The sequence below is a fragment of the Natator depressus genome, chromosome 2 (assembly GCF_965152275.1).
Source record: "Natator depressus isolate rNatDep1 chromosome 2, rNatDep2.hap1, whole genome shotgun sequence".
NCBI lineage: Eukaryota > Metazoa > Chordata > Testudines > Cheloniidae > Natator > Natator depressus.
In genome coordinates, this window is record NC_134235.1 from 110,948,327 (window position 1) to 110,967,740 (window position 19,414).

Sequence of the window (19,414 nt, forward strand, 5' to 3'; positions counted from 1 at the left end):
TCCTTTACTTCTATTAAAAGTCTTCTTGTAAGAAAACTGAATGTTTTATCATTGTTCTAAGATCCAAGGGTTTGGGTCTGTGGTCACCTATGCAAATTGGTGAGGATTTTTACCAAACCTTCCCCAGGAAGTAGGGTGCAAGGGTTGGGAGGATTTGGGGGGGAAAGACGTGTCCAAACTACGTTTCCCAGTAAACCCAGTTAAAGTTTGGTGGTGGCAGTGGAAATTCCAAGGGCAAGGGGTAAAATTAATTTGTACCTTGGGGAAGTTTTAACCTAAGCTGGTAAAAGTAAGCTTAGGAGGTTTTCATGCAGGTCCCCACATCTGTACCCTAGAGTTCAGAGTGGGGGAGGAACCGTGAGAGAAGAGGAGAAGATAAAATGTGACTAGAGCAACATTTCCCTTTCAGTGGTCAGGTCTGCTGATCCTCTGCTTTTGTAAATAACCAGAAGTGAAGAGCAATGAAGGGAAGGAAGATAGGAGATACATATACAAATTACATAGAATATTTTAGATAGATACCAACTAAATGAAGACTCTTCTGCCAACATGTGCATCTGAAAACACCTGATGGTTGGTCTTATAGCATTTGTTAACCAAAAAAAAAAAAAGGGGGGGGGGGGAAGGTGGAGGGGGCAAATAGCAGACCAGGTCCCTTCCAATTAGCTTTTCATACCAACCATGAGGACAAATCTCAAGTTCTTTCAGACAGAACAAGTCTCTCACGTTGCACACCTCCCTGCTACAATAGCAGCTGCATTCACAGACTATCCTTTTGGACCCTGCACTTCACAGGCCAGTGAACAAGCAAAGCTGTGGATTTTTTCTACATTGCTCAGTTTTGCTGAGGTAAATCTTCAGCGTTCTTACACTGAACATGTGCCAGTTTGTCTTGGGATTTGGGCAGAAAGGCAGCATAACTATGTTTTGGGACCTAATGAAATGAATATTCTCTTGGGTATGAAATTTTGAATATCCTAAAAATATGTTATTGTATGAAAACAGAAGTTGTTGTGATAGGTTCCAGGAAGATGATCTAGAGGATTAGGAAGTATATAAACTTCTGATCTTCAAGGCTTGATCTATCTTTTTGTGCGCCATTTCCCAAATTTATTCACAACATAGTTGGCTGATTGGAAGAAAGGTAATTTCTGAGAGTTCAGAAGGGTCTTAATGACAGCACTGACCTAACAGGCTTTTCTTCATTTGGTTTTGTTCAGCAGCCACCTTAATAGACTCAGGCTTTTCAAGATCCATGTGTCACTGGGCAAAAGGTTAAAAGATCATCTTCAAGTGGAACACAAAGGAGCTCACACATGGTGAGGCAAGAGATCTCAAAAAAATCAGAGCCATCCTTAAACAGGAAGCCCTATCAGCGTGACTCTTGCCTGAGTCCCTCTTGATTTTCTGTATCACCTTAGCCAACAATGGAATGAAGGTAAGTCACATAGCAGGTGTCTCATCCAGTCTTGGAAGAGATTGCCCATTGATATCAGCCAGTGGTCCATTTTCTTTACAAAATATATTCTCATCCCGTGAGTAAGAGCAAGGTATCATTTTATTGTGATTCGCTGGCTGGTCCAGCTCTGTGGTGATTCATTACAATGGCTGAGTCGGGGAAGAGAGCGTGCAGCAGCTTTTCTCTGTTTGGACACTTTGCTCTTACTTTTAGGGTGCCCTTAACTGAACTCATTAGATGAATCATAGGTAATGAAAAACACTGTCACTTCCTTGTGGAGTCTACTTCCTATGGTTTTTTCTTCTTTAATATAATATAAAATGTATATCAGTCAAAGTAACTTCCAGGACATTTGCATGCAATTGGAATATGTAGGTATGCTTCATGGAGGTCCATTGACTTTAGCCAAAACCTTTGGTTGGACACTCACTAGCATGGAAAATAGTTTTCATCCTGATTCTTCTGTATCTAGTTGAGAGCTCGGAGATCCAAGGACAACTCTGATTCATCCTAACTTCTTCAAAACAAAAAAGAAAACTGAGCACAAAATCTCTAAAGAGGGGGAACTACTTTGATCATCCCTGTAGATGCTGCTTTTGCTAGGCTGTGTATTGTAGTGTGGGAGGGAGGTATCTGCTCTCTCTTATATCTTGTGTCCTACAACTCAAAAAGTACTCTCTCAGAAACCTCAATTTGTGCCTTTGGAGGGGGTGGGACCTAGACTGGTCAGATGGGTAAGAAGCTTCCATCTTGAATTTGTTTTCTGCGTGCTCCTCAGACAGAAACAGGGACTCTCTCTTCAGTGTTGAAATATGGAAAGAGGAGCAAAAGCAAGAAAAAAGAAAGAGTCACAGAACTAGAGAAAGAGGAGAGAAAGTCATGAAAACAGGTGTTCCCAGAGTAGAACCACGCTATATAACAACCAATGATGGGCTGAAATTCACCTTCACTTTAAAAAAAAAAACAAACATACATACAAACAGATCAGTTATAGTTTGAGAATATTACCGTTCAGAAAATCATAGGAAGTAAGAAAATACTAAATGCAAATTTCCTGTGTATTTCCAGATGCAAATAAAGTGGCTTTAGAATGTTAGACAAAACTTTATCGATGGTTGTAGCCATCAATATACCCCTGTCAAGAAATACAAGTGCCCTGGTAAACAAGCCGGGAGTTCACATTGCTGACAATCTTTTTGTCTATTTTTCCTTTATCTGTAATTGTATTTCATAATCGCAAACCAAATTTCAAATACAACATTATGGTTTTAAAGGATTATCACATTTCTTGGGTGGTCAGAAGTATTTGGCATTTAGCTTCATCAATTAATCAAAGACACCTATGTCCAACTGTTAAGATTACAGTAACTCCTCACTTAAAGTCGTCCCAGTTAACATTGTTTTGTTGTTATGTTGCTGAACAATTAAGGAACATGCTTGTTTAAAGTTGCACAATGCTCCCTTATAACATTGTTTGGCAGCCGCCTGCTTTGTCCACTGCTTGCAGAAAGAGCAGCCCGCTGGAACTAGCTGGTGGGGGCTTGGAACCAGGGTGGACCGGCAGCTCCCCGCTCCCCTAAGTTCCCTGTGGCAGCTGCCCAGCAGGCTATCAATTGCTGGCACTTCAGTTGTCCCTTCCCCCACTGCCATGTGCTGCTCCTGCCCTCTGCCTTGGAGCTGCTCCTGGGAGCCTCCTGCTTGCTGTGCGGGGGGCTAATATCAGGGTGTCCCCCTCCCCCCTGCTCCTGCCACCCGCTTACCCTATCTCCATAGAGCAGTGAGGTGGACTGACAGGGCTCAGCGTGGAGGGAGCTTGTAGGCAGCAGCTGCTGTCTCAACTTCCTGATCTAAAAGGGTCAGCGTACTTAAAGGGGCAGTGTGCATCTCTCTCACACACACACAGACACACAGGGTGTGTCTCTGTCTGCCATGCTGTCTCCCCTCCCTCCATTCGTGCTGCCTTGTAGAGTGTGAGGCTACATTAACAAAATGTGTCAACCCTTGAAGGCTCAGCCAAGTGCTAGCTCATCGTTTAGCAGTAAGGCACTCCCTGGGAAATATCCCACCCTCTTCCACCCTCTGACTCCACCACCTCAACCAAGCTTCACAATCATCATTGCTGTGTTACAGTATTAAGTTGTTTGTTTAAAACTCATACTGTGTATACATATAAATATATAATATAGTCTTTTGTCTGGTGCAAAAAATTTCCCTGGAACCTAACCCTCCCCCCTTACATTAATTCTTATGGGGAAATTGGATTTGCTTAACATCGTTTCACTTAAAGTCGCATTTTTCAGGAACATAACTACAACGTTAAGCGAGGAGTTACTGTATTTCACTCGTTAATAGATTTAGTGTCTGTTCAAAGAGACATAATATCAAATGTGTGGTTTGTGTCCCTGTTTAAATATTAGATTTCCCATTTATTTTATCCTGTTTAGTGATCACTTTTTCTAGGTCAATTAAAATATCAATTTTAATAACTTCTGAAGAGTAACTGCCATATTTATTCACAATTAATACTCCATGAGTAATCCCATTAAACCCAGAGTTATATATTACTCAGCATGAGTAATGATAGCCTAATTTGGCTCTACTAACAACAAATTACATAAACTTCAGTCATTAAAAATTGAAATCTCCCACTTTTAGTAGGTCATTTTAAAAGGCTTGATAGTTGTAATTTAATTGCTTTATATGTTATGGTAAGCAAAGGATTCAGAAATTACTATTGTTCCATACAAAATTTAGCATAAGCACAAAGACAGACTTGGTGACAGTTGTCAAAAACAAACCTGGACAAAAAAGGGAAAGAGAGACAAAGACACCACACTGAGTTACCACTAGGAGTCAGCTCTGTACAGGTCAGGACTCTAAGTACTTGAGTTTATTCAATATTTATAGAATACTGTATAAAAAACGAATACTTGTGGCACCTTAGAGACAAACAAATTTATTTGAGCATAAGCTTTCGTGAGCTACAGCTCACTTCATCGGATACATTCATCAGATGCATTCAGCTGTAGCTCACGAAAGCTTATGCTCAAATAAATTTGTTAGTCTCTAAGGTGCCACAAGTCCTCCTTTTCTTTTTGCGAATACAGACTAACATGGCTGCTACTCTGAAACCTGTATAAAAAACCTAATGTTATAGGAAGTTTTAACAATCACTTATTTTCCATGCGTGCAGGACAGAGTAATGCAATCTTCCTAGTACATTATGTATCTAAATTGTTTGCATGAAAAATGCTTCTTCTCAGATAGTTAAGTTACTGCCTGATCTGCTAAGGGAGCAATGTTTATCAAAATATTATGAAACTGAGACAGAGTTAAACAGAAAGCAAATCACAATGCTTATTTGAACTACTCAAACACATTGATGGATTGTAGATTAACTGTAACCACTTAGGAACAGACCTAGATGTCACTGCAGACAGCTCACAGTCAAGAACTATATAATGCACAACAGCAGTCAAAAATGTAAACAAGATGTCAGGCAGTATTAAGAAAAAGACAGACAATACTATGACAAATATTATAGTCCCATTAGTACTACGATCAGCATAGGATACAGCAAACAAGATATAGCAAAAGTACACAAGGTCCAAAGAAGGGCAATAAAAATTGTCAGAAGTACGGAAAGGCTTCAATACGAGGGGAGACTAAACATTTCTCTAATCTTAATTTACAGAGATGTAAAAGAGTTGATATAATATAGGTATACAAAATAATAAGAGACATATAGACAGTCAATGGGAGCACTCCTGTTTACTCTCTCTTATATTATAAGAGCAAGGACAAACCACTGGGGGAAAAAAAGACAAATTTGAAGACCAATAAATATGATCTCGAAATGTTTAATATCATGAAGTTCATCTTAGTAGTTGAGCATCTTTCAAGCTTTATTTATTTTAAAAGTATATCTTAATTCTCTTCCAACTTGTTTTAAAAATATATAATTGTTAGACCTAGCTTTTACACTGAGTTATCAGTTTTCTTTAGAATGGAATAAAAATAAATCCTTTTTTACAATACATAATCAATCAGCTTGTGGAATTCACTACCACCTGACATTATTGAGGCTGAGAGCTTAGCAGGATACAAAAAGGAACTCGGCATATATAGTTACCCTAGCTAGATTAAAAACTTTCAAGGGAGAGATTACTGAATGCCTGGGGTTAAGAAGAAATATTCTGGCCTATAGGCTGTTATTACATAATTGTCCATTATGGATGTCTTACAGCATCCCTCTGAATCATTTGGTACTAGCTAAAGTTGGAAAAAGGATTTCACATTAGATGGACCACTAGATTTTTGTTTTAAAGAAAAGAAAAACAAAGTTTAAAATAATTTTGGTTGCTTCAGAAGCTGACATCCTTGGTTTTGCTTTATATGAGGTATCATTAGATGCACAGTGGACAAATGTCTATTACCATCTCATGGCGTCCCCTCCATGAGTAGCATCAACCAAAATGAAAGCAGACCAAAAAAAACGTGGAACAGGCTCATGTTTTAAATGCAATCTGACTGAAAGAGCTGTCCTCTAATGGGGCCCCTTTTAGGGCCAGCACCAGAAACCCTAGACGTGGGACTGTTCCTCAAGATGTTGCATTTTAATACCAAGGAAATATCGGCAGTGAAAAGAGCTCTCTTTCTCCACTTAGTTACAAACACTGAAACACACATTATCTTGCTTCAGGAGATGTGCAGCTTCCAGTTGCAGGCTACACCGTCATGGGTCATCACCATCACAAGCAGTTTGGAATGCCATCTTAGATGTTGACATGGTGACAGCCCTTCTCTGTAGAGCCCTCTGCGGATACAAATTTATATTCGCAGATGCTGATATCCATGGATATAAAGTGGATATCTATGAAGCTGCAGGGCTCTACCAGGAATCGCAGCAGCGAAAGCAGCAGTATGTCAGGCCACCGCTCACAGGAGCCAGCGCCCAGCCCAGGCAGCTCCTCCGGTGGGGCCAGCACTAGGCTCACCAGCAGCTTTCGCTGGTCGAGCTAGTGTTCGCAAGCGGCTTGCACGCTCCCGAACAGGAGTCCCTTCCATACAGTGGTTTGCATCTCCTGCAGAGTTCTAAACATGTAGTCCAAATGACTTCATAGAATGGAAGGCAAAAAAGGTAAACAAACCTATGCTGATTAATGTCTACAACCCTCCATCAGTTAACTGGCCAAACCCGGCTCTGCCCACCCTTCTAGGATCTTCCATCTACTGGGGTGACATCAATTCCCACAATGTCCATCTGTGATACCCTGAAAACAGCGCAGACGGAGAGTGATTAATGGAGTGGACTTCAGCCGCTGACCTACAACTCTTCTATAATCCAAAGCAAATGCCAAGCTTTCACAGTAGCAGATGGGTAACAGGCTCTTCATCCAACATTGTCTTTTCATCTTCCAGGCAACTGGTTCCAGTAGTCAAAAGTGGAAGATGCTTGAAGCTTTCCCAAAGTCTCAGCATAGGCTCTCTTTGATCACCACGGGCCTGTGGATATCAACAACAAAACAGCTTACAGAAGGCCCAGTGGAATTATCGGAAAGCTCAGTGGGAGGTCTTTCAAGCAGAACTAGAGATGTCAGTCAGTGAACTGGCCATGAACTTCACATGTCCAGGCAATATTAAACAACTCCTACCAAACTTCTGCAAATTAGTTCAAGCAGCTGCTTAAAAACCTGATCCCTAGAGCACTGGTTTTCAAGCTGTGGGGCAAGGGGAACCTAAGAAGTTATCTGGGGCAGAGGGGGGTGCAAAGACCTGACTGGTTAAGAATTTTTTCTTGTTTCTTCAAAATATTGTTGATAAAATAAGAATTCCTCTCACTAGTTGAGTCTCCAGCTTCAGCTCCTGCTGTGAAGCCAGAAGAACAAGAAAAGAGACGAGGAGTGAGGGGCACGGCCCCTCCCTACGTAGGAAGTGTATGTGTGGAGGAGGGCTTTCCAGCTTACTGGCCTCTTTGAGGCATGCTCTCCCTTGAGAGCTAGTTCCTCCCTACCTGCACAGGCTCTTGTGCGTGCATGCCAGGGATCGCACCAGGGCCCAGGGCATGAGAAGGGGGGGGTGCAGCCAGACTGCATTCTGATTGGGCCACCCACCTGAAGAATGTCCTAGGCAAGGGATCCTTGCAGGGGAGGGAGCACTAGGACATCCTGGCCAGAATGGGGTCCTGGACCCCCACACATCCATGGACATACTGTCTCTTAGAAAGAGGGGGGTACACATGAGATACAAATCTCTCAAAGGGGCGCAGAAAAACAAAAACAAACAAACAAACACACACAAAAAAACCAAAACTTTGGGGACCTCTGCCCTAGAAGCTATCGCTGTTCCTATGTGGCCAGAGGCAATTAATCTCTACCAGGAATTCAAATCTGCTGTTATTAAGAGCAAGGAACTCAATCCATTACTCGCTCAAACCAGGCATGATTGATGGAGAGAGAAAGTCACAAAGACAGACTTTACTCGTTCTAGCCAAAAAACGTAGCAGATCATCAAAAGACTTCCTGGAGATTCCAGCCTCAGCAAAAAAAGAGAGAGTTTCCAGTCACCACAATCATCATCACACCCAGCTAGTGGCTAATGGTCATATACAGAACTTGGGTAAGTCTTTCAGCTGTGAAGATTATATAAATATGGAGTTTCTACTTCACCTAGGACCAAAAGCTGGCTGCTTTGGTTCCTCAACCAGTGTCTCCAGGATAATTGCATCCCATAAATCTGGTGCAGGGCAAGGTTCACAGACATTGTGAAACCAGGAAAACCACTGGAAAATCTCAAGAGCTATGGAACCACCTATCTCTTTTGTGTCACATACAAGCTACGGAGAGACTGACTCTGAGGCATATCAATAAGACTATTGCCCTTCATTCAGTCTACCTTCAGACAAGGACTGCATAACCAAGATCAAGTCATCTGCCTAACACAAGACATCGAAGATGCCTTCGAGAAGGGCAAGAAAGTTGGCGCCGTTCTGGTTGATCTGTCACATCCATATGATACTGTTGACCAGCAAGTTGTTGCAGATTATTTCTTGGTGAGGTTCATTAGGGAAACGATAACGAATCAAAGCTTCATTTTGAAAACTGGAGACAGTCAGCCAACTTAGGCATCTCCATAACGCAAGGATCTGTTCCACCTCTTCTCCTTTTAGACATATGCATTTATGACCTAACAACAACTAAGGCTGATAAGTACATATATGTAGATAACATAACTTGCTGATGTGGTAAACAAATACACAATACTGAAGAGGCGCTCATCCAGAATATGAATGCTCTGGCCACTTGCCTTCGTCAGCAGAGACTTACATTATGCGAGTCTAAAACGGTGGCCACAACCTTCTGTCCGAAGAACTGCCCAGACATCCAACCCATACAGGCCGCGTTAAGGATTTCACTCCCTTTCCAGCCAGCTGACACTTACTTAGGAGTGAAACTGGACTGCACTCTAACATATTGGTCCTATCTAGAATAAGTGAAGAAAAAGATCACCTCCCACATTTCCTTGATCCAGAAGCTAGCCAGGACATCCTGGGGAACTCAGGCAAGTGTTTTACAAACCTCAATCCTAGTACTGGTATTTGCTCCAATGGAATATTGTGGAACAGTTTGGGACAGAAGTTGGCATAGGTGTCTCGATCTGGAACTCAATACAGCCACTGATGCCATTAGTGGTTGTCTTAGCCACACATTAACATAAAATGTATACGTGTTGACTCATCTTCCGCAGAACTTCGATGAGATGCTGTTTCCCTTAAAACTGAAAGAGGGCTATGACCGATGAAAACAGCCTGCTGCATGCAAGGCTAATAATGGTTCCAATGGGGGCACATAAGCAATACACACTTCCTATAAGATCTGCCCACCTCCAGAAGAAAACACCTACATTTGCAGTTCCTGCTGACTTGCCATGACTGAATTCTAAACAACCTTTTGTAACAAACATTCATGTCCAGTGCTAATGGCTTAGTGCCAATCTTGGATGAACAACAGAACATCAGGGCCAACAGCTATGTCCTCGCAGAGTGGCAGAAACTCTGGGACAGAGAGACAGGTATGCAGATGAATTTCAGAATCCCTAACTCACATCACCTTCTGCAATCTGGAACGCATATCCTGGACCAGACTTAACAGACTCCTGCTGGGAATAGCAAGAATGGCAGCCACAATGCAGATATGCTTGGCCCAGTTTTCACAGCATGACTATGCAGCAACGCTGCAGACCATCAAACAACTAGAAGTGCACAGTCAGAAGACTGCAACCCCTCGCTACCTTGATGATGCAGCAGTTAGATGGCTAAACAATCTAGATATCAACTTGTGACACACATGAAAAAAGATTATATACATACTACTACAGTGCACCTGTACCACAGATTCAGAAACCACTTTAACCCTTTTGTGAGAAAGCATAACCAAAAAGGTTATGAGAAGGTACAGAAATTGTACTTTCACTATACGTTTTTTCTTCACAGACCATGCAGTAATTCACAATATTGCCACCACAGATATCAAGTGAAATTGTTTAACAATGTCTAGTTTGGGGGTAAGATTGGGACCACAAGATATTACAATAACCCACTGTCTAGTAGTGCTTCATTAAAAAAAAAACAAAACAAAAACTTATTCAACATTAAAAAAATGTTTTCTGTAATCATCAAAAGCAACGTAGAAGCCACCTATTGTATTTTCAAATCAAAGGATTCATTTTTGAAATATGTTTCCAAATACAAGAGTATTAAACTATATGGGGGAAGGGCTCCCTTTTGTTATACCAAAATGTTTAGCTTACACTTCACTCAGAAATTCTGCCCTATGGCTTTCTTACTTTGTTTCCCATCTATATTATTGGGGGCACTTATCCTACCAATGGTGAACCAGGTTTTCATTTAAAAAAACAGATTTCAAAACTGCTAGCCTATTTGTCTAGGTTTTGTTATATGTAAAACATGGACCGCTATTATGTTCCATCCAAAATATATCTTAATCATATGAGTGCAAACAATGAAAGGACTGCTGTCCAGACTGGTAGACCTAAAGGGGATTTACAATATTTATTTTGGGTTACACATGTTCATGTGATGACAGCCACTTAATGCTGTGCCATCCCTTGCACTGTACCCATTGTTTCCTTGGTTCTGAGTAGCAGATCATTGACATATAGAAAAAAAAGGAGTGCTTAGGGGAGCACAAGTCTCCTATTTCAATACATGGCCTGCTCACAGGACATGGGGAAATAAGCAAAATCCAGGGATGGCTGGTTAACCATCAAGCAACCTTTAAAATTAAATAAAAAAGCAATATACTAAAATGCCTAGGCAAAAGAGTACTATAACAAGAACGCTGTGACTTAACTCCAAAGGCTCTTGATTTTACTGTTTTGTCTTACTCTGACCCGGCACTAAAACATTACTTAGCTCCATATCACTCTGTCATATATATATTTATTTATTTGGGGGAGGGATTGTCTCTCTCTCACTCACTCTAATAATAAGACTACAGCAGTTCATGATGCTTACTGCGTAAGGCTAAACCCAAGTGCAGTTTATTACCTTTTACAATCCACTTGTAGGTGTTTGACTGTAGTGATTTGGGAACAAGTTTTGCATTTTTATTACTTATAATTAAATACATACTTAGTTTCTATTACTATTGTTTAAAATGAGAAAAAAATATAATTAACTGGGATTTTAAGACTTCTCAAATTGGTACTAATCAAAAGATTGTTTTGACCTTACAACCACATTAAAATTTAAAATTTAATATATGTGTCATTTAGAGGAAGATTTTGCTGTACATGTCAGTATAATGGATGTATTTTTGGCTTACTTTTTAAATATAGTTTTCCTTTAATTATATATGTTTTCAAACCAGTTATATAAAAATATGTAAAATTAATTCCTATTGTTAGAGACACAAAGTGGGTGAGGTAATATCTTTTATTGGAACAACTTCCGTTGGTAGGGTTGCCAACTTTCTTCTCACACAAAACCAAACATCCTTGCCCTGTCCCCTATCCCGCCCCTCCTGAGACCCTGCCCAGGCCCCACCCTTTCTCTGAGGCACCGTCCCCACTCACTCCCCCCCCCGCCCCGCTCACTCTCACCACCCTCACTCACTCAATTGTTTTCACCGGACAGGCTCAGGGGGCTGGCATGCACGAGGGGGTGAGGGCTCCGGCTGTGGATGCCGGCTCCAGGGTGGGGCCGGAAATTAGGAGTTTAGAGTGCAGGAGGGGGCTCCAGGATGAGGCAGTGGGTTGGGATGCAAGAGGGGATGAGGGCTCTGGCTGGGGGTGTAGGCTCTGGGGTGGGGCCACGGATGAGGGGTCTGGGGTGTAGGAGGGTGCTCCAGGCTGCAACAGAGGGGTTCGAAGGACAGGAGGAGGATCGGGGTTGGGGTGCAGGCTCCGGGCAGCACTTACCTCAAGCAGCTCCCGGAAGCAACGGCATGTCCCCTTCTGGCTCCTATGTGGAGGTGCGGCCAGGTGGCTCTGCACGCTGCCCCATCCGCAAGCACTGCCCCCGCAGCTCCCATTGGCCAGGAACCACGGTGGGGGAGGTGCTTGGGTTGGGGACAGTGTGAGGAGCCCCCTGGCTGCCCCTATGCATAAGGGCCAGAGAAGGGACATGCCAGCTGCTTCCCATGAGCTGCGCAGAGCCTAGCAGGGAGCCTGCCAGCCCTGCTGCGCAGCATCGCCAACCAGACACTCAACGGTCCGGTCACAACCAGAGCTGCCAGGATCCCTTTTCGACCGGGTGTTCCGGTCAAAAACCGGATACCTGGTCACCCTATCTGTTGGTCAGAGAGAGAAGCACAACATTTGAGATAAACAATATGTAAAACTAAAACTGCAGATATCAAATTCAGCAAAACAGTGGAATCATAACTCAATTTATTCATCTGTTTTTGACAAGCTGAGTATTTTTCTCTGGGAGACCATTTTGCTAAATTAAGCAATGTGTTAACCTTCTTTGTTGTTCTGCAAAACCTTCCAAATTTGATATACTGAACAATATTAAATTTTACTTTTAAATATAATTATACTGGGCGTGATGCTTAAAATAAAATTTCACTGAAGTTTCCTTTAGTTATATTAAAGCTAAAAGTGATTGGTATTCTTCACATATACAACTATAGTATAAGCAAACAGTGACATCTATTTGTTAGTTGTGTGCACTGTACCATAAAATACATTTGAAAATGTTACAACTGACTTAGTCTACATCTTTTCTGTACATTTCCATATACATAATCCATACATACATTCTGTACATAACCAAGGACTCTGTACGAAATGGAGCCAATAGACATTTGCATTTATGAGAATACTGATTTTTAAATGCCCTATGGATATATACAGAGAAGGCGCAAGTTAAACCTGACCATCATTTCCAATGTCTAAGCATTACACCAGCGGTTCTCAAACTTTAGCAATCCAACAACCCCCATTTTGACTTAAAAATGTTTGGGGACCTCCAAGCCCCGCCGCTCAGCCCTTGCTCCACCCCCTTCCCCAAGGCCACACCACTGCCCCAACCCCTGCTCCAAGGCCATGCCCCCGCTCACTCCACCCCCCCAATCACATGCTCGCCTCCACCCTCACTCACTTTCACCAGGCTGGGGCCCCTAAGGGGTTGGGGTGCAGTAACTGGTATAAATTCAATTTATTACTGAACAAGTTACACTGTCTTGCAACTTCCTACTCAGTATTCCTCCTCCATTTTCAATAAGTGCTAGGATTTGTTGAGTTGCTGCTCTGATGATCGGGAGATTGCTGAGCAATGTTTGGTCACCGAGTTGATGGCATTCGTCATGAACTCTCACTTAACAGAGTGGGCCCCGTGCCATCTTCCACACAGGTATGGAGCAGATACAGCTGCATGCGACTTGTGGATACCCAGCTGAATACAGTGATGCGGTGCATTACGGGAACTCTTAAGTCATCTCCAACACCCTGGCCACCTGTTCTGTCTAAGAATCGCTCCCCCGCTGATACACCGAACTGCTGCGACAGTCCACAAAGCTCAGTGAATCCAGGAAAACAGATGTTTTCCTATTCACCAAGACTTTGACAATGCCCTCCTGCAATGTCTTAAAGTCCTGCAAGCCTTTCTGAGAACATTAGTTTAGCCTCATACAACCAGGCTACGATCAGAAGGAGGCTTGGAAAGCAGATTGGGCTAAACAAGACTTAAAAAATAAGCACCTTGTGGCAGATCCCACGCAGAAGGTTCCTGGGTTTGACCTTCCGCAGTCATCTTGGTCAACTCTTAACCGAATTTGAACCAACCATGGTAGATGCAGATATCTAATGCACAAATGGAAAATCAAGGACTCCCCGGTGTGCAAGTGTAGTTCCCATCAAACATATCACTACCTACTGCCCAATTTATAAATATGAAGGAGGCATTACTGCAATAAATTCTGGTATTCCTGATGTAGCCATTTGTCGCCGATCAACTTCAGGTGAAATTGTAGTTGCTCTATACCAGCCACATGAAAGAAGTATTAGTAAATGCTAGTAGTGCATTTTGGTTGCAACTCACAGACCCTTGTGAGCTTAGACAGCTCCTGTGAAGTTTCCTCTAGTACAAGTCACTAAGTGAGAATCTGTTAATGGCATCTGATGGACTGGAAGTTCTATTGGCATTCTTAACTTGTAATCTTGTTGTGTCAAGGACCATCTTTTTGTATATGCGGTACCTATCATAAGAGGGCTGTCATCCTTGGTTAGTGGCTTCTAGATGTTACTGTAATACAAACAATAATAATCTGCCTATGTAGCTACTGGACCTGCTGATTGTAACATCAGTTTGAAGTCTCTAGCTCCTTTTGGACTCCCCAGTGCTTTTGGATACTCAAATATACACTGAAAAAGGCTCACTTAGAGCTGGGCCGAAGACTGTGCTCCATTCTATCAGACATAGATATGTCTATGGTAATCCCATATACTTGTGACCTCCACGGATGCATATACAGTAACTCATGATCTATCTATATCCAAAGCCCACTGAAGTAAGTAGAGAGATTCCCAGTGTTTTCAAATGGGCTTTGCATCATGCCCTATGTCTAGGAATGAATCCACACACCTTGAAAAAAAAAAACTAACTAGTACAAAATACAGCATTCCATTTACTTAGTAGCACTACCATGGTGAACATATCACCCTGGTGCTCTAAATACAGAGTTCAATTTAATCTCTGATCTAAAATTCAAAGACTGTGATTTAGTATGCTGGATTGCCCTTTGATGCAGACTTTATCATAACATTCGTATCTGTTCTTCATGGCCAAATACCATTTTGAGCTGTAGCAAAAGGCTCTTTTCCTCCCTCTCTTTCCAAATGGAGATATAAACAGTCCAAGAAGCTGACTTGTGAGAGAGTAGACTCAGCCATGTCTCAGAGGTGCTGTCATCTTTTATCAGTGATATGGCAGCAAGGGCAGTTGTCTCTGGCACTGAAGCTTGCTAGCATATATAGCTGCATTTTTCATCAGAAGCTTGAGGACCTGCCATAGGATGGAGAGATTCTCTTTGGAGGCAAGGGTGGAAATGGAGGAGGTTCTCATGAAGGCCAAGGTCACCCTTAAGTCAGCCTATAGACCTGCAAGTGAACAATCTTCCCCATGTATATGTAGAGAAAGGGAAATTCACTGGCCAGGAAGCCAACTTACATTTTTAATGGGATTCCAGGGTTCCCACTATACCAAACTGAAAGCATTCTTCCTCCTTTCCAGCAAAAGCCTTCCTGCAAGAGAGGCTTCTGCCACCCCACTCCTGGCCTTGAAATCTGTGAGTGGCCCTGGTTATCTTGGGCATCTGGGTACTCCGTTTTAGTCAGTGAAGTTACAAAAATGGAGAAATTTCTCCTAGTCACAGCTTGCCACTTCAGGAATGCTGTTGAGTTCAGCAATATCAGGAGGAGACAGTACAGAAAATTCACTGCATCCTCAAAAAGAATGCTAGTAAGATAATGATACCACGCCTAAGAGGTGTCATATTATATTTTTTGTACTCCCTCATATTCAAAAGGAGAGAAAGGCTCTGTCCTAGCCAATCCTGCACATTGGAACTCCTTAATTTTTACCGTGTGAAACCTCTTTCTCTTTTCATAGCCTTGGAGTTCAGGGTTTCTTTCCCATGTTGCTGAAGGAGAGAGAGGGGTAAGCTGGCCAGGATAGTCCCTGTTCTTTATTTCCCATACTTTTCAAATGGCTGCTTTGCTGGAGGAAAGAAAAGAGGCTAGGGAAGCTCCATCTCAAAGCTGGATAGAGCTAGACATTAAAGTACTGGCTGTCACTTTGGTAGCTACTCTCAAAATGCAGTCTGAGGAAAAGGGAGGAAAAGTGTAGAGGTGTAAAAGCAGCAGTAATTGAAGAAATATGGTACACTGAACCTCATTTTCAAAATCACAGTGCAGTGAGCACACATGAAACAACTGTGTAGCACAGCGTTTCTCAAACTAGGGTCTGCAGACCCCTCGGGGTCCCCAAAGGTACTCCAGGCGGTCCGCGAGCCCCATTGATCAACTCCTCCCCTCTCTGTCCCTCGCTCCCAGCACCTCCTTCATGCTGGGGAAGCTGGAAGGGAGGGGAAGGAGCAGGGACCCCTCCCCCGCACTGCTCCCAGAAGCGGCCAGCACACCCATGCGGCCCCGGGGAGGGGAAAAGGTGGCCTCCGCGCGCTGCCCCCGGCCCGAATGCCGACTCTACAGCTCCCATTGGCCGGGAACTGCAGCCAATGGGAGCTGTGGGGATGGTGTCTGCAGGCAGGGGCAGCGCATGGAGACCCCCTGCCCCTCCCCCTGCCTAGGAGCCACTGCCAGAGGGATATGCCAGTTGCTTTCGGGAGTCACCCAAGGTAAGAGCCGCCCCCCTCACCCCCTCCCACTCCCCAATGCACTGCCCCAGCCCAGAGCCTGCACTCAAGCTCCCTCCCAGAGCCTGTGCTCCTCACTCCCTCCCACACCCAAACTCCAAGATTATTTATTTTAAAAAGGGAAAATCCTAGTAAAAACAGAGTTTTCAAAAAATAGAATATACCACAGATAGTTGAGGAAAGCACTTCAAACTACCTCCCTACCTGGGACCGAGTGTAACATTTTATCAATTATGGGTCTGTGGACATACTCATAACAGTATGGAAATAGGCACCCACATTCCAATATATGGTTTGCGCATCGGACGCACAACGTGACATCAGCTCTTTCAAATCTATGTAACATAGAAGAGGCAATGAAAGTCTCAACAACAGATGTTGACTTGAGTCAACTTTCTTTGTTACTACTTAAGAGAAAAAATAATGCTAACCTGCATAAGGGAAAATAAAAATGAATTTTAATGTAAATTGGAACAAAATTGGAGTTGTCATGCTTTGCAAGTCCAATTTCCATTACATTTCTCTTGTTCAATGTGTGTAACCAAAAATATATTTAAAAAAACATTCTAAGCCTCTGTTAAGCAACTTGTGAACATGAACAAGGTAAGTGGAAGAGAGAATAAATAGTAGTATACCAAGTAACTGTCAAAATGCTGCTGTATGCAGAATATCAGAAGTAATGTTGCCATATCAAACAATTGACTGACACAGTATATTATAAATAACATTTGGGCTTGCTTTGCAGATTTCTTTTTGTTTCATCAAGTCAAGTCTTGGCTACAACACAACATTTACAGGATTTTGCTTTAATAATATGTCAATGTTTTATTTATTTTAAAAATACAATTTAAAAGAGGATCTTGCAAAATCATTGGTGATACCAGAGTAAAGCTTGGTTGTTGGGTGTAGTATGCTGGTTGGTGGCTCTGATATATAGGAGGTCAGATTAAATGATCTGGGGGTCCCTTCTGACCTTGAACTCAAGGATTCTAATAAATTCATGTAGCAGAAAAGAGACAGAGCTACAGTAAATCTCACTGTTGAATGCATATTGGGAATATTCTGTAAAGACTGATAGGAATCTTCACGTTCTCTGTCAGTTAATATTATACTGTTAATCCTTGGTGATACAAATTGGATGTGATGTAACAAGATATAGTGCGCCTTAAAATTCACAGACAAAAACTAGGATAAAATAGAATTAGGGTTGAGAGTAAACGCACCCAGGAAATTCAGGGAAGGTTAAATTTAAAATAAATTCAACATAGCAAGGTATGCAAATACATAGTTGAAGTACCTCAACAACCTTAACTCAAGTCTATAGTGACACCATGAAATAACTGTATGATTAAGGCATATTAGTGTTTTTGATTGTGATGGAATGTGCCCTTGTATTCACATCCTACACACTACTATAATAATCTTTGTACATGACATATCTTGTGAGATATCATTTGAAAAATCAATTTGCTAATCAGTAATATCATGCTAAAATTCATGTAGCAACATGTTTGTAAAGTTATGAACGTAAGCCGAAATCATGACTGAAGTGTGTTTCCAAGATAAGTCTAGGGAGTGGCTAAACCAGTTTCTCAAAGACAAAGGGCAAGCTGATGCCCCCAGCGAGTTGTCAAAAAAGCTATCACCTATCAAGTGGCCATTCTTTGGCAAGAAAGGAGGGCAGGTATAAAGATCTGCAACTTAGCAAAGAAACAGCATGATGTCTCCTTCGTCCACCAGCCCCCTGTATCTTGGTTCTCACCCAGAAATGCTTTTCAAAGAGGGGCTGAAACTATAAAAAGGAGGGGCAAACATCCCAATGCACTCCTCTTTCTCTCTGCCCATCTCATTCTCTCCACCTGAGAAGAAAAAGGCAACAGCTGTTGGACTCTGGGGGAGGGGTCCTGACCAGCAAGTTTGTTCAGTAATGCTGTTGGAAGCATGTGGTGAGAAACTTTGCTTTGAATTCTGACCTTTATGCCTCATTGCTTGTACTCACTTAAAATCTCTTTGTAGTTAGCTAATAAACATTTCATTGTTTTATCTAATCCAGTGCGTTTAACTTAAAGTGTCTGCGTAACTCCATTTAAGGTGATAAACGGGTGTATATTATTTCTTTAAAGGAATAATGAACTTAATATATTTGGACTGTCCAGGAGAAGGCTGGGCAATACAAGACATACACTTCCGGAGACAGTCCAGGACTGGTAATGCATTGGGATCACCTTGCAGTATTATACAGACTGGCAAGAGCTAGCATGTAACCAAAGTGTGGCTGGCAGGCTGCAGTTACACACGGACACTCAGGATGTGAACTGCATGCTGGAAGGCTGTTTGGGGGTGGTCCGGCTGGAAGCTATTACCAGTAAGGCATTGTAAGGCACCTAAGGTTGCAGGGCAGGGGTGACAGAGCCCCTCACTGGTCTGGATTGTACCCTGGTATGTCACAGTGATCCCAGATTTCTATACCTGGAGGTGTTCATACCATCTGAGACTGAAGCCAAGCTGCACTCAGGCAAGAGAGTAGCCTCCTGCACTGTGAGGAGGAGGAGCGTTGAGCTAGTTGGGAATTTTCTGAACAAACATTTTTTCTTGAAAAATGTTGATTCCTCCAAACTGACACTGTTCAGAGGAAAGAATTGGTTCTGATTAATCTCCCAGTTCAGAATTTTTGAAAAAAAGGTTCAAAAAATGTTGAACTGTCCAGTTATGACATTTTCTAAACAAGAAGCTTCGTTTTTTGATTTGGAGTTACTTTTCTTTTTGAAATTTTAGTTAATTTGTATACTAATAAAAGTTACCTTTTTTAAAAAAGGTTGAAATTGAAATGAAATGTTTCAAAAATTCCCTAAACAAAACATTTTGACCAACTCAAACCAATTTTTTTTTTTGGATGGTCAGTTAAAAATTGTGATTTCAACTTGTTGTCTTGTTTTTTGTCTTGAAGGAAACAAATTTGACTTGTCAAAACCTTTGTGGGAGAAGTAAACCACTTTCTGCACAGCTCCAGTGGAGAGGAACACTCTGAGGAGCAGGTGAAAAGAGGCAGAGACCATTA

General features: G+C 42.2%; 1 protein-coding gene and 1 long non-coding RNA gene across 6 annotated transcripts in view; one reads left to right on the plus strand and one right to left on the minus strand.

Moving 5' to 3' along the window:
- HIVEP1 (HIVEP zinc finger 1) overlaps positions 1–19,414 on the minus strand; it is a 181,496-nt gene that overhangs the window by 92,832 nt on the left and 69,250 nt on the right. The window lies entirely within an intron of this gene.
- On the plus strand, positions 877–19,337 carry LOC141982618 (uncharacterized). Its single transcript, XR_012638153.1, has 3 exons — positions 877–958; positions 1,221–1,438; positions 19,304–19,337. It is a non-coding gene; the product is annotated as an uncharacterized LOC141982618 (long non-coding RNA).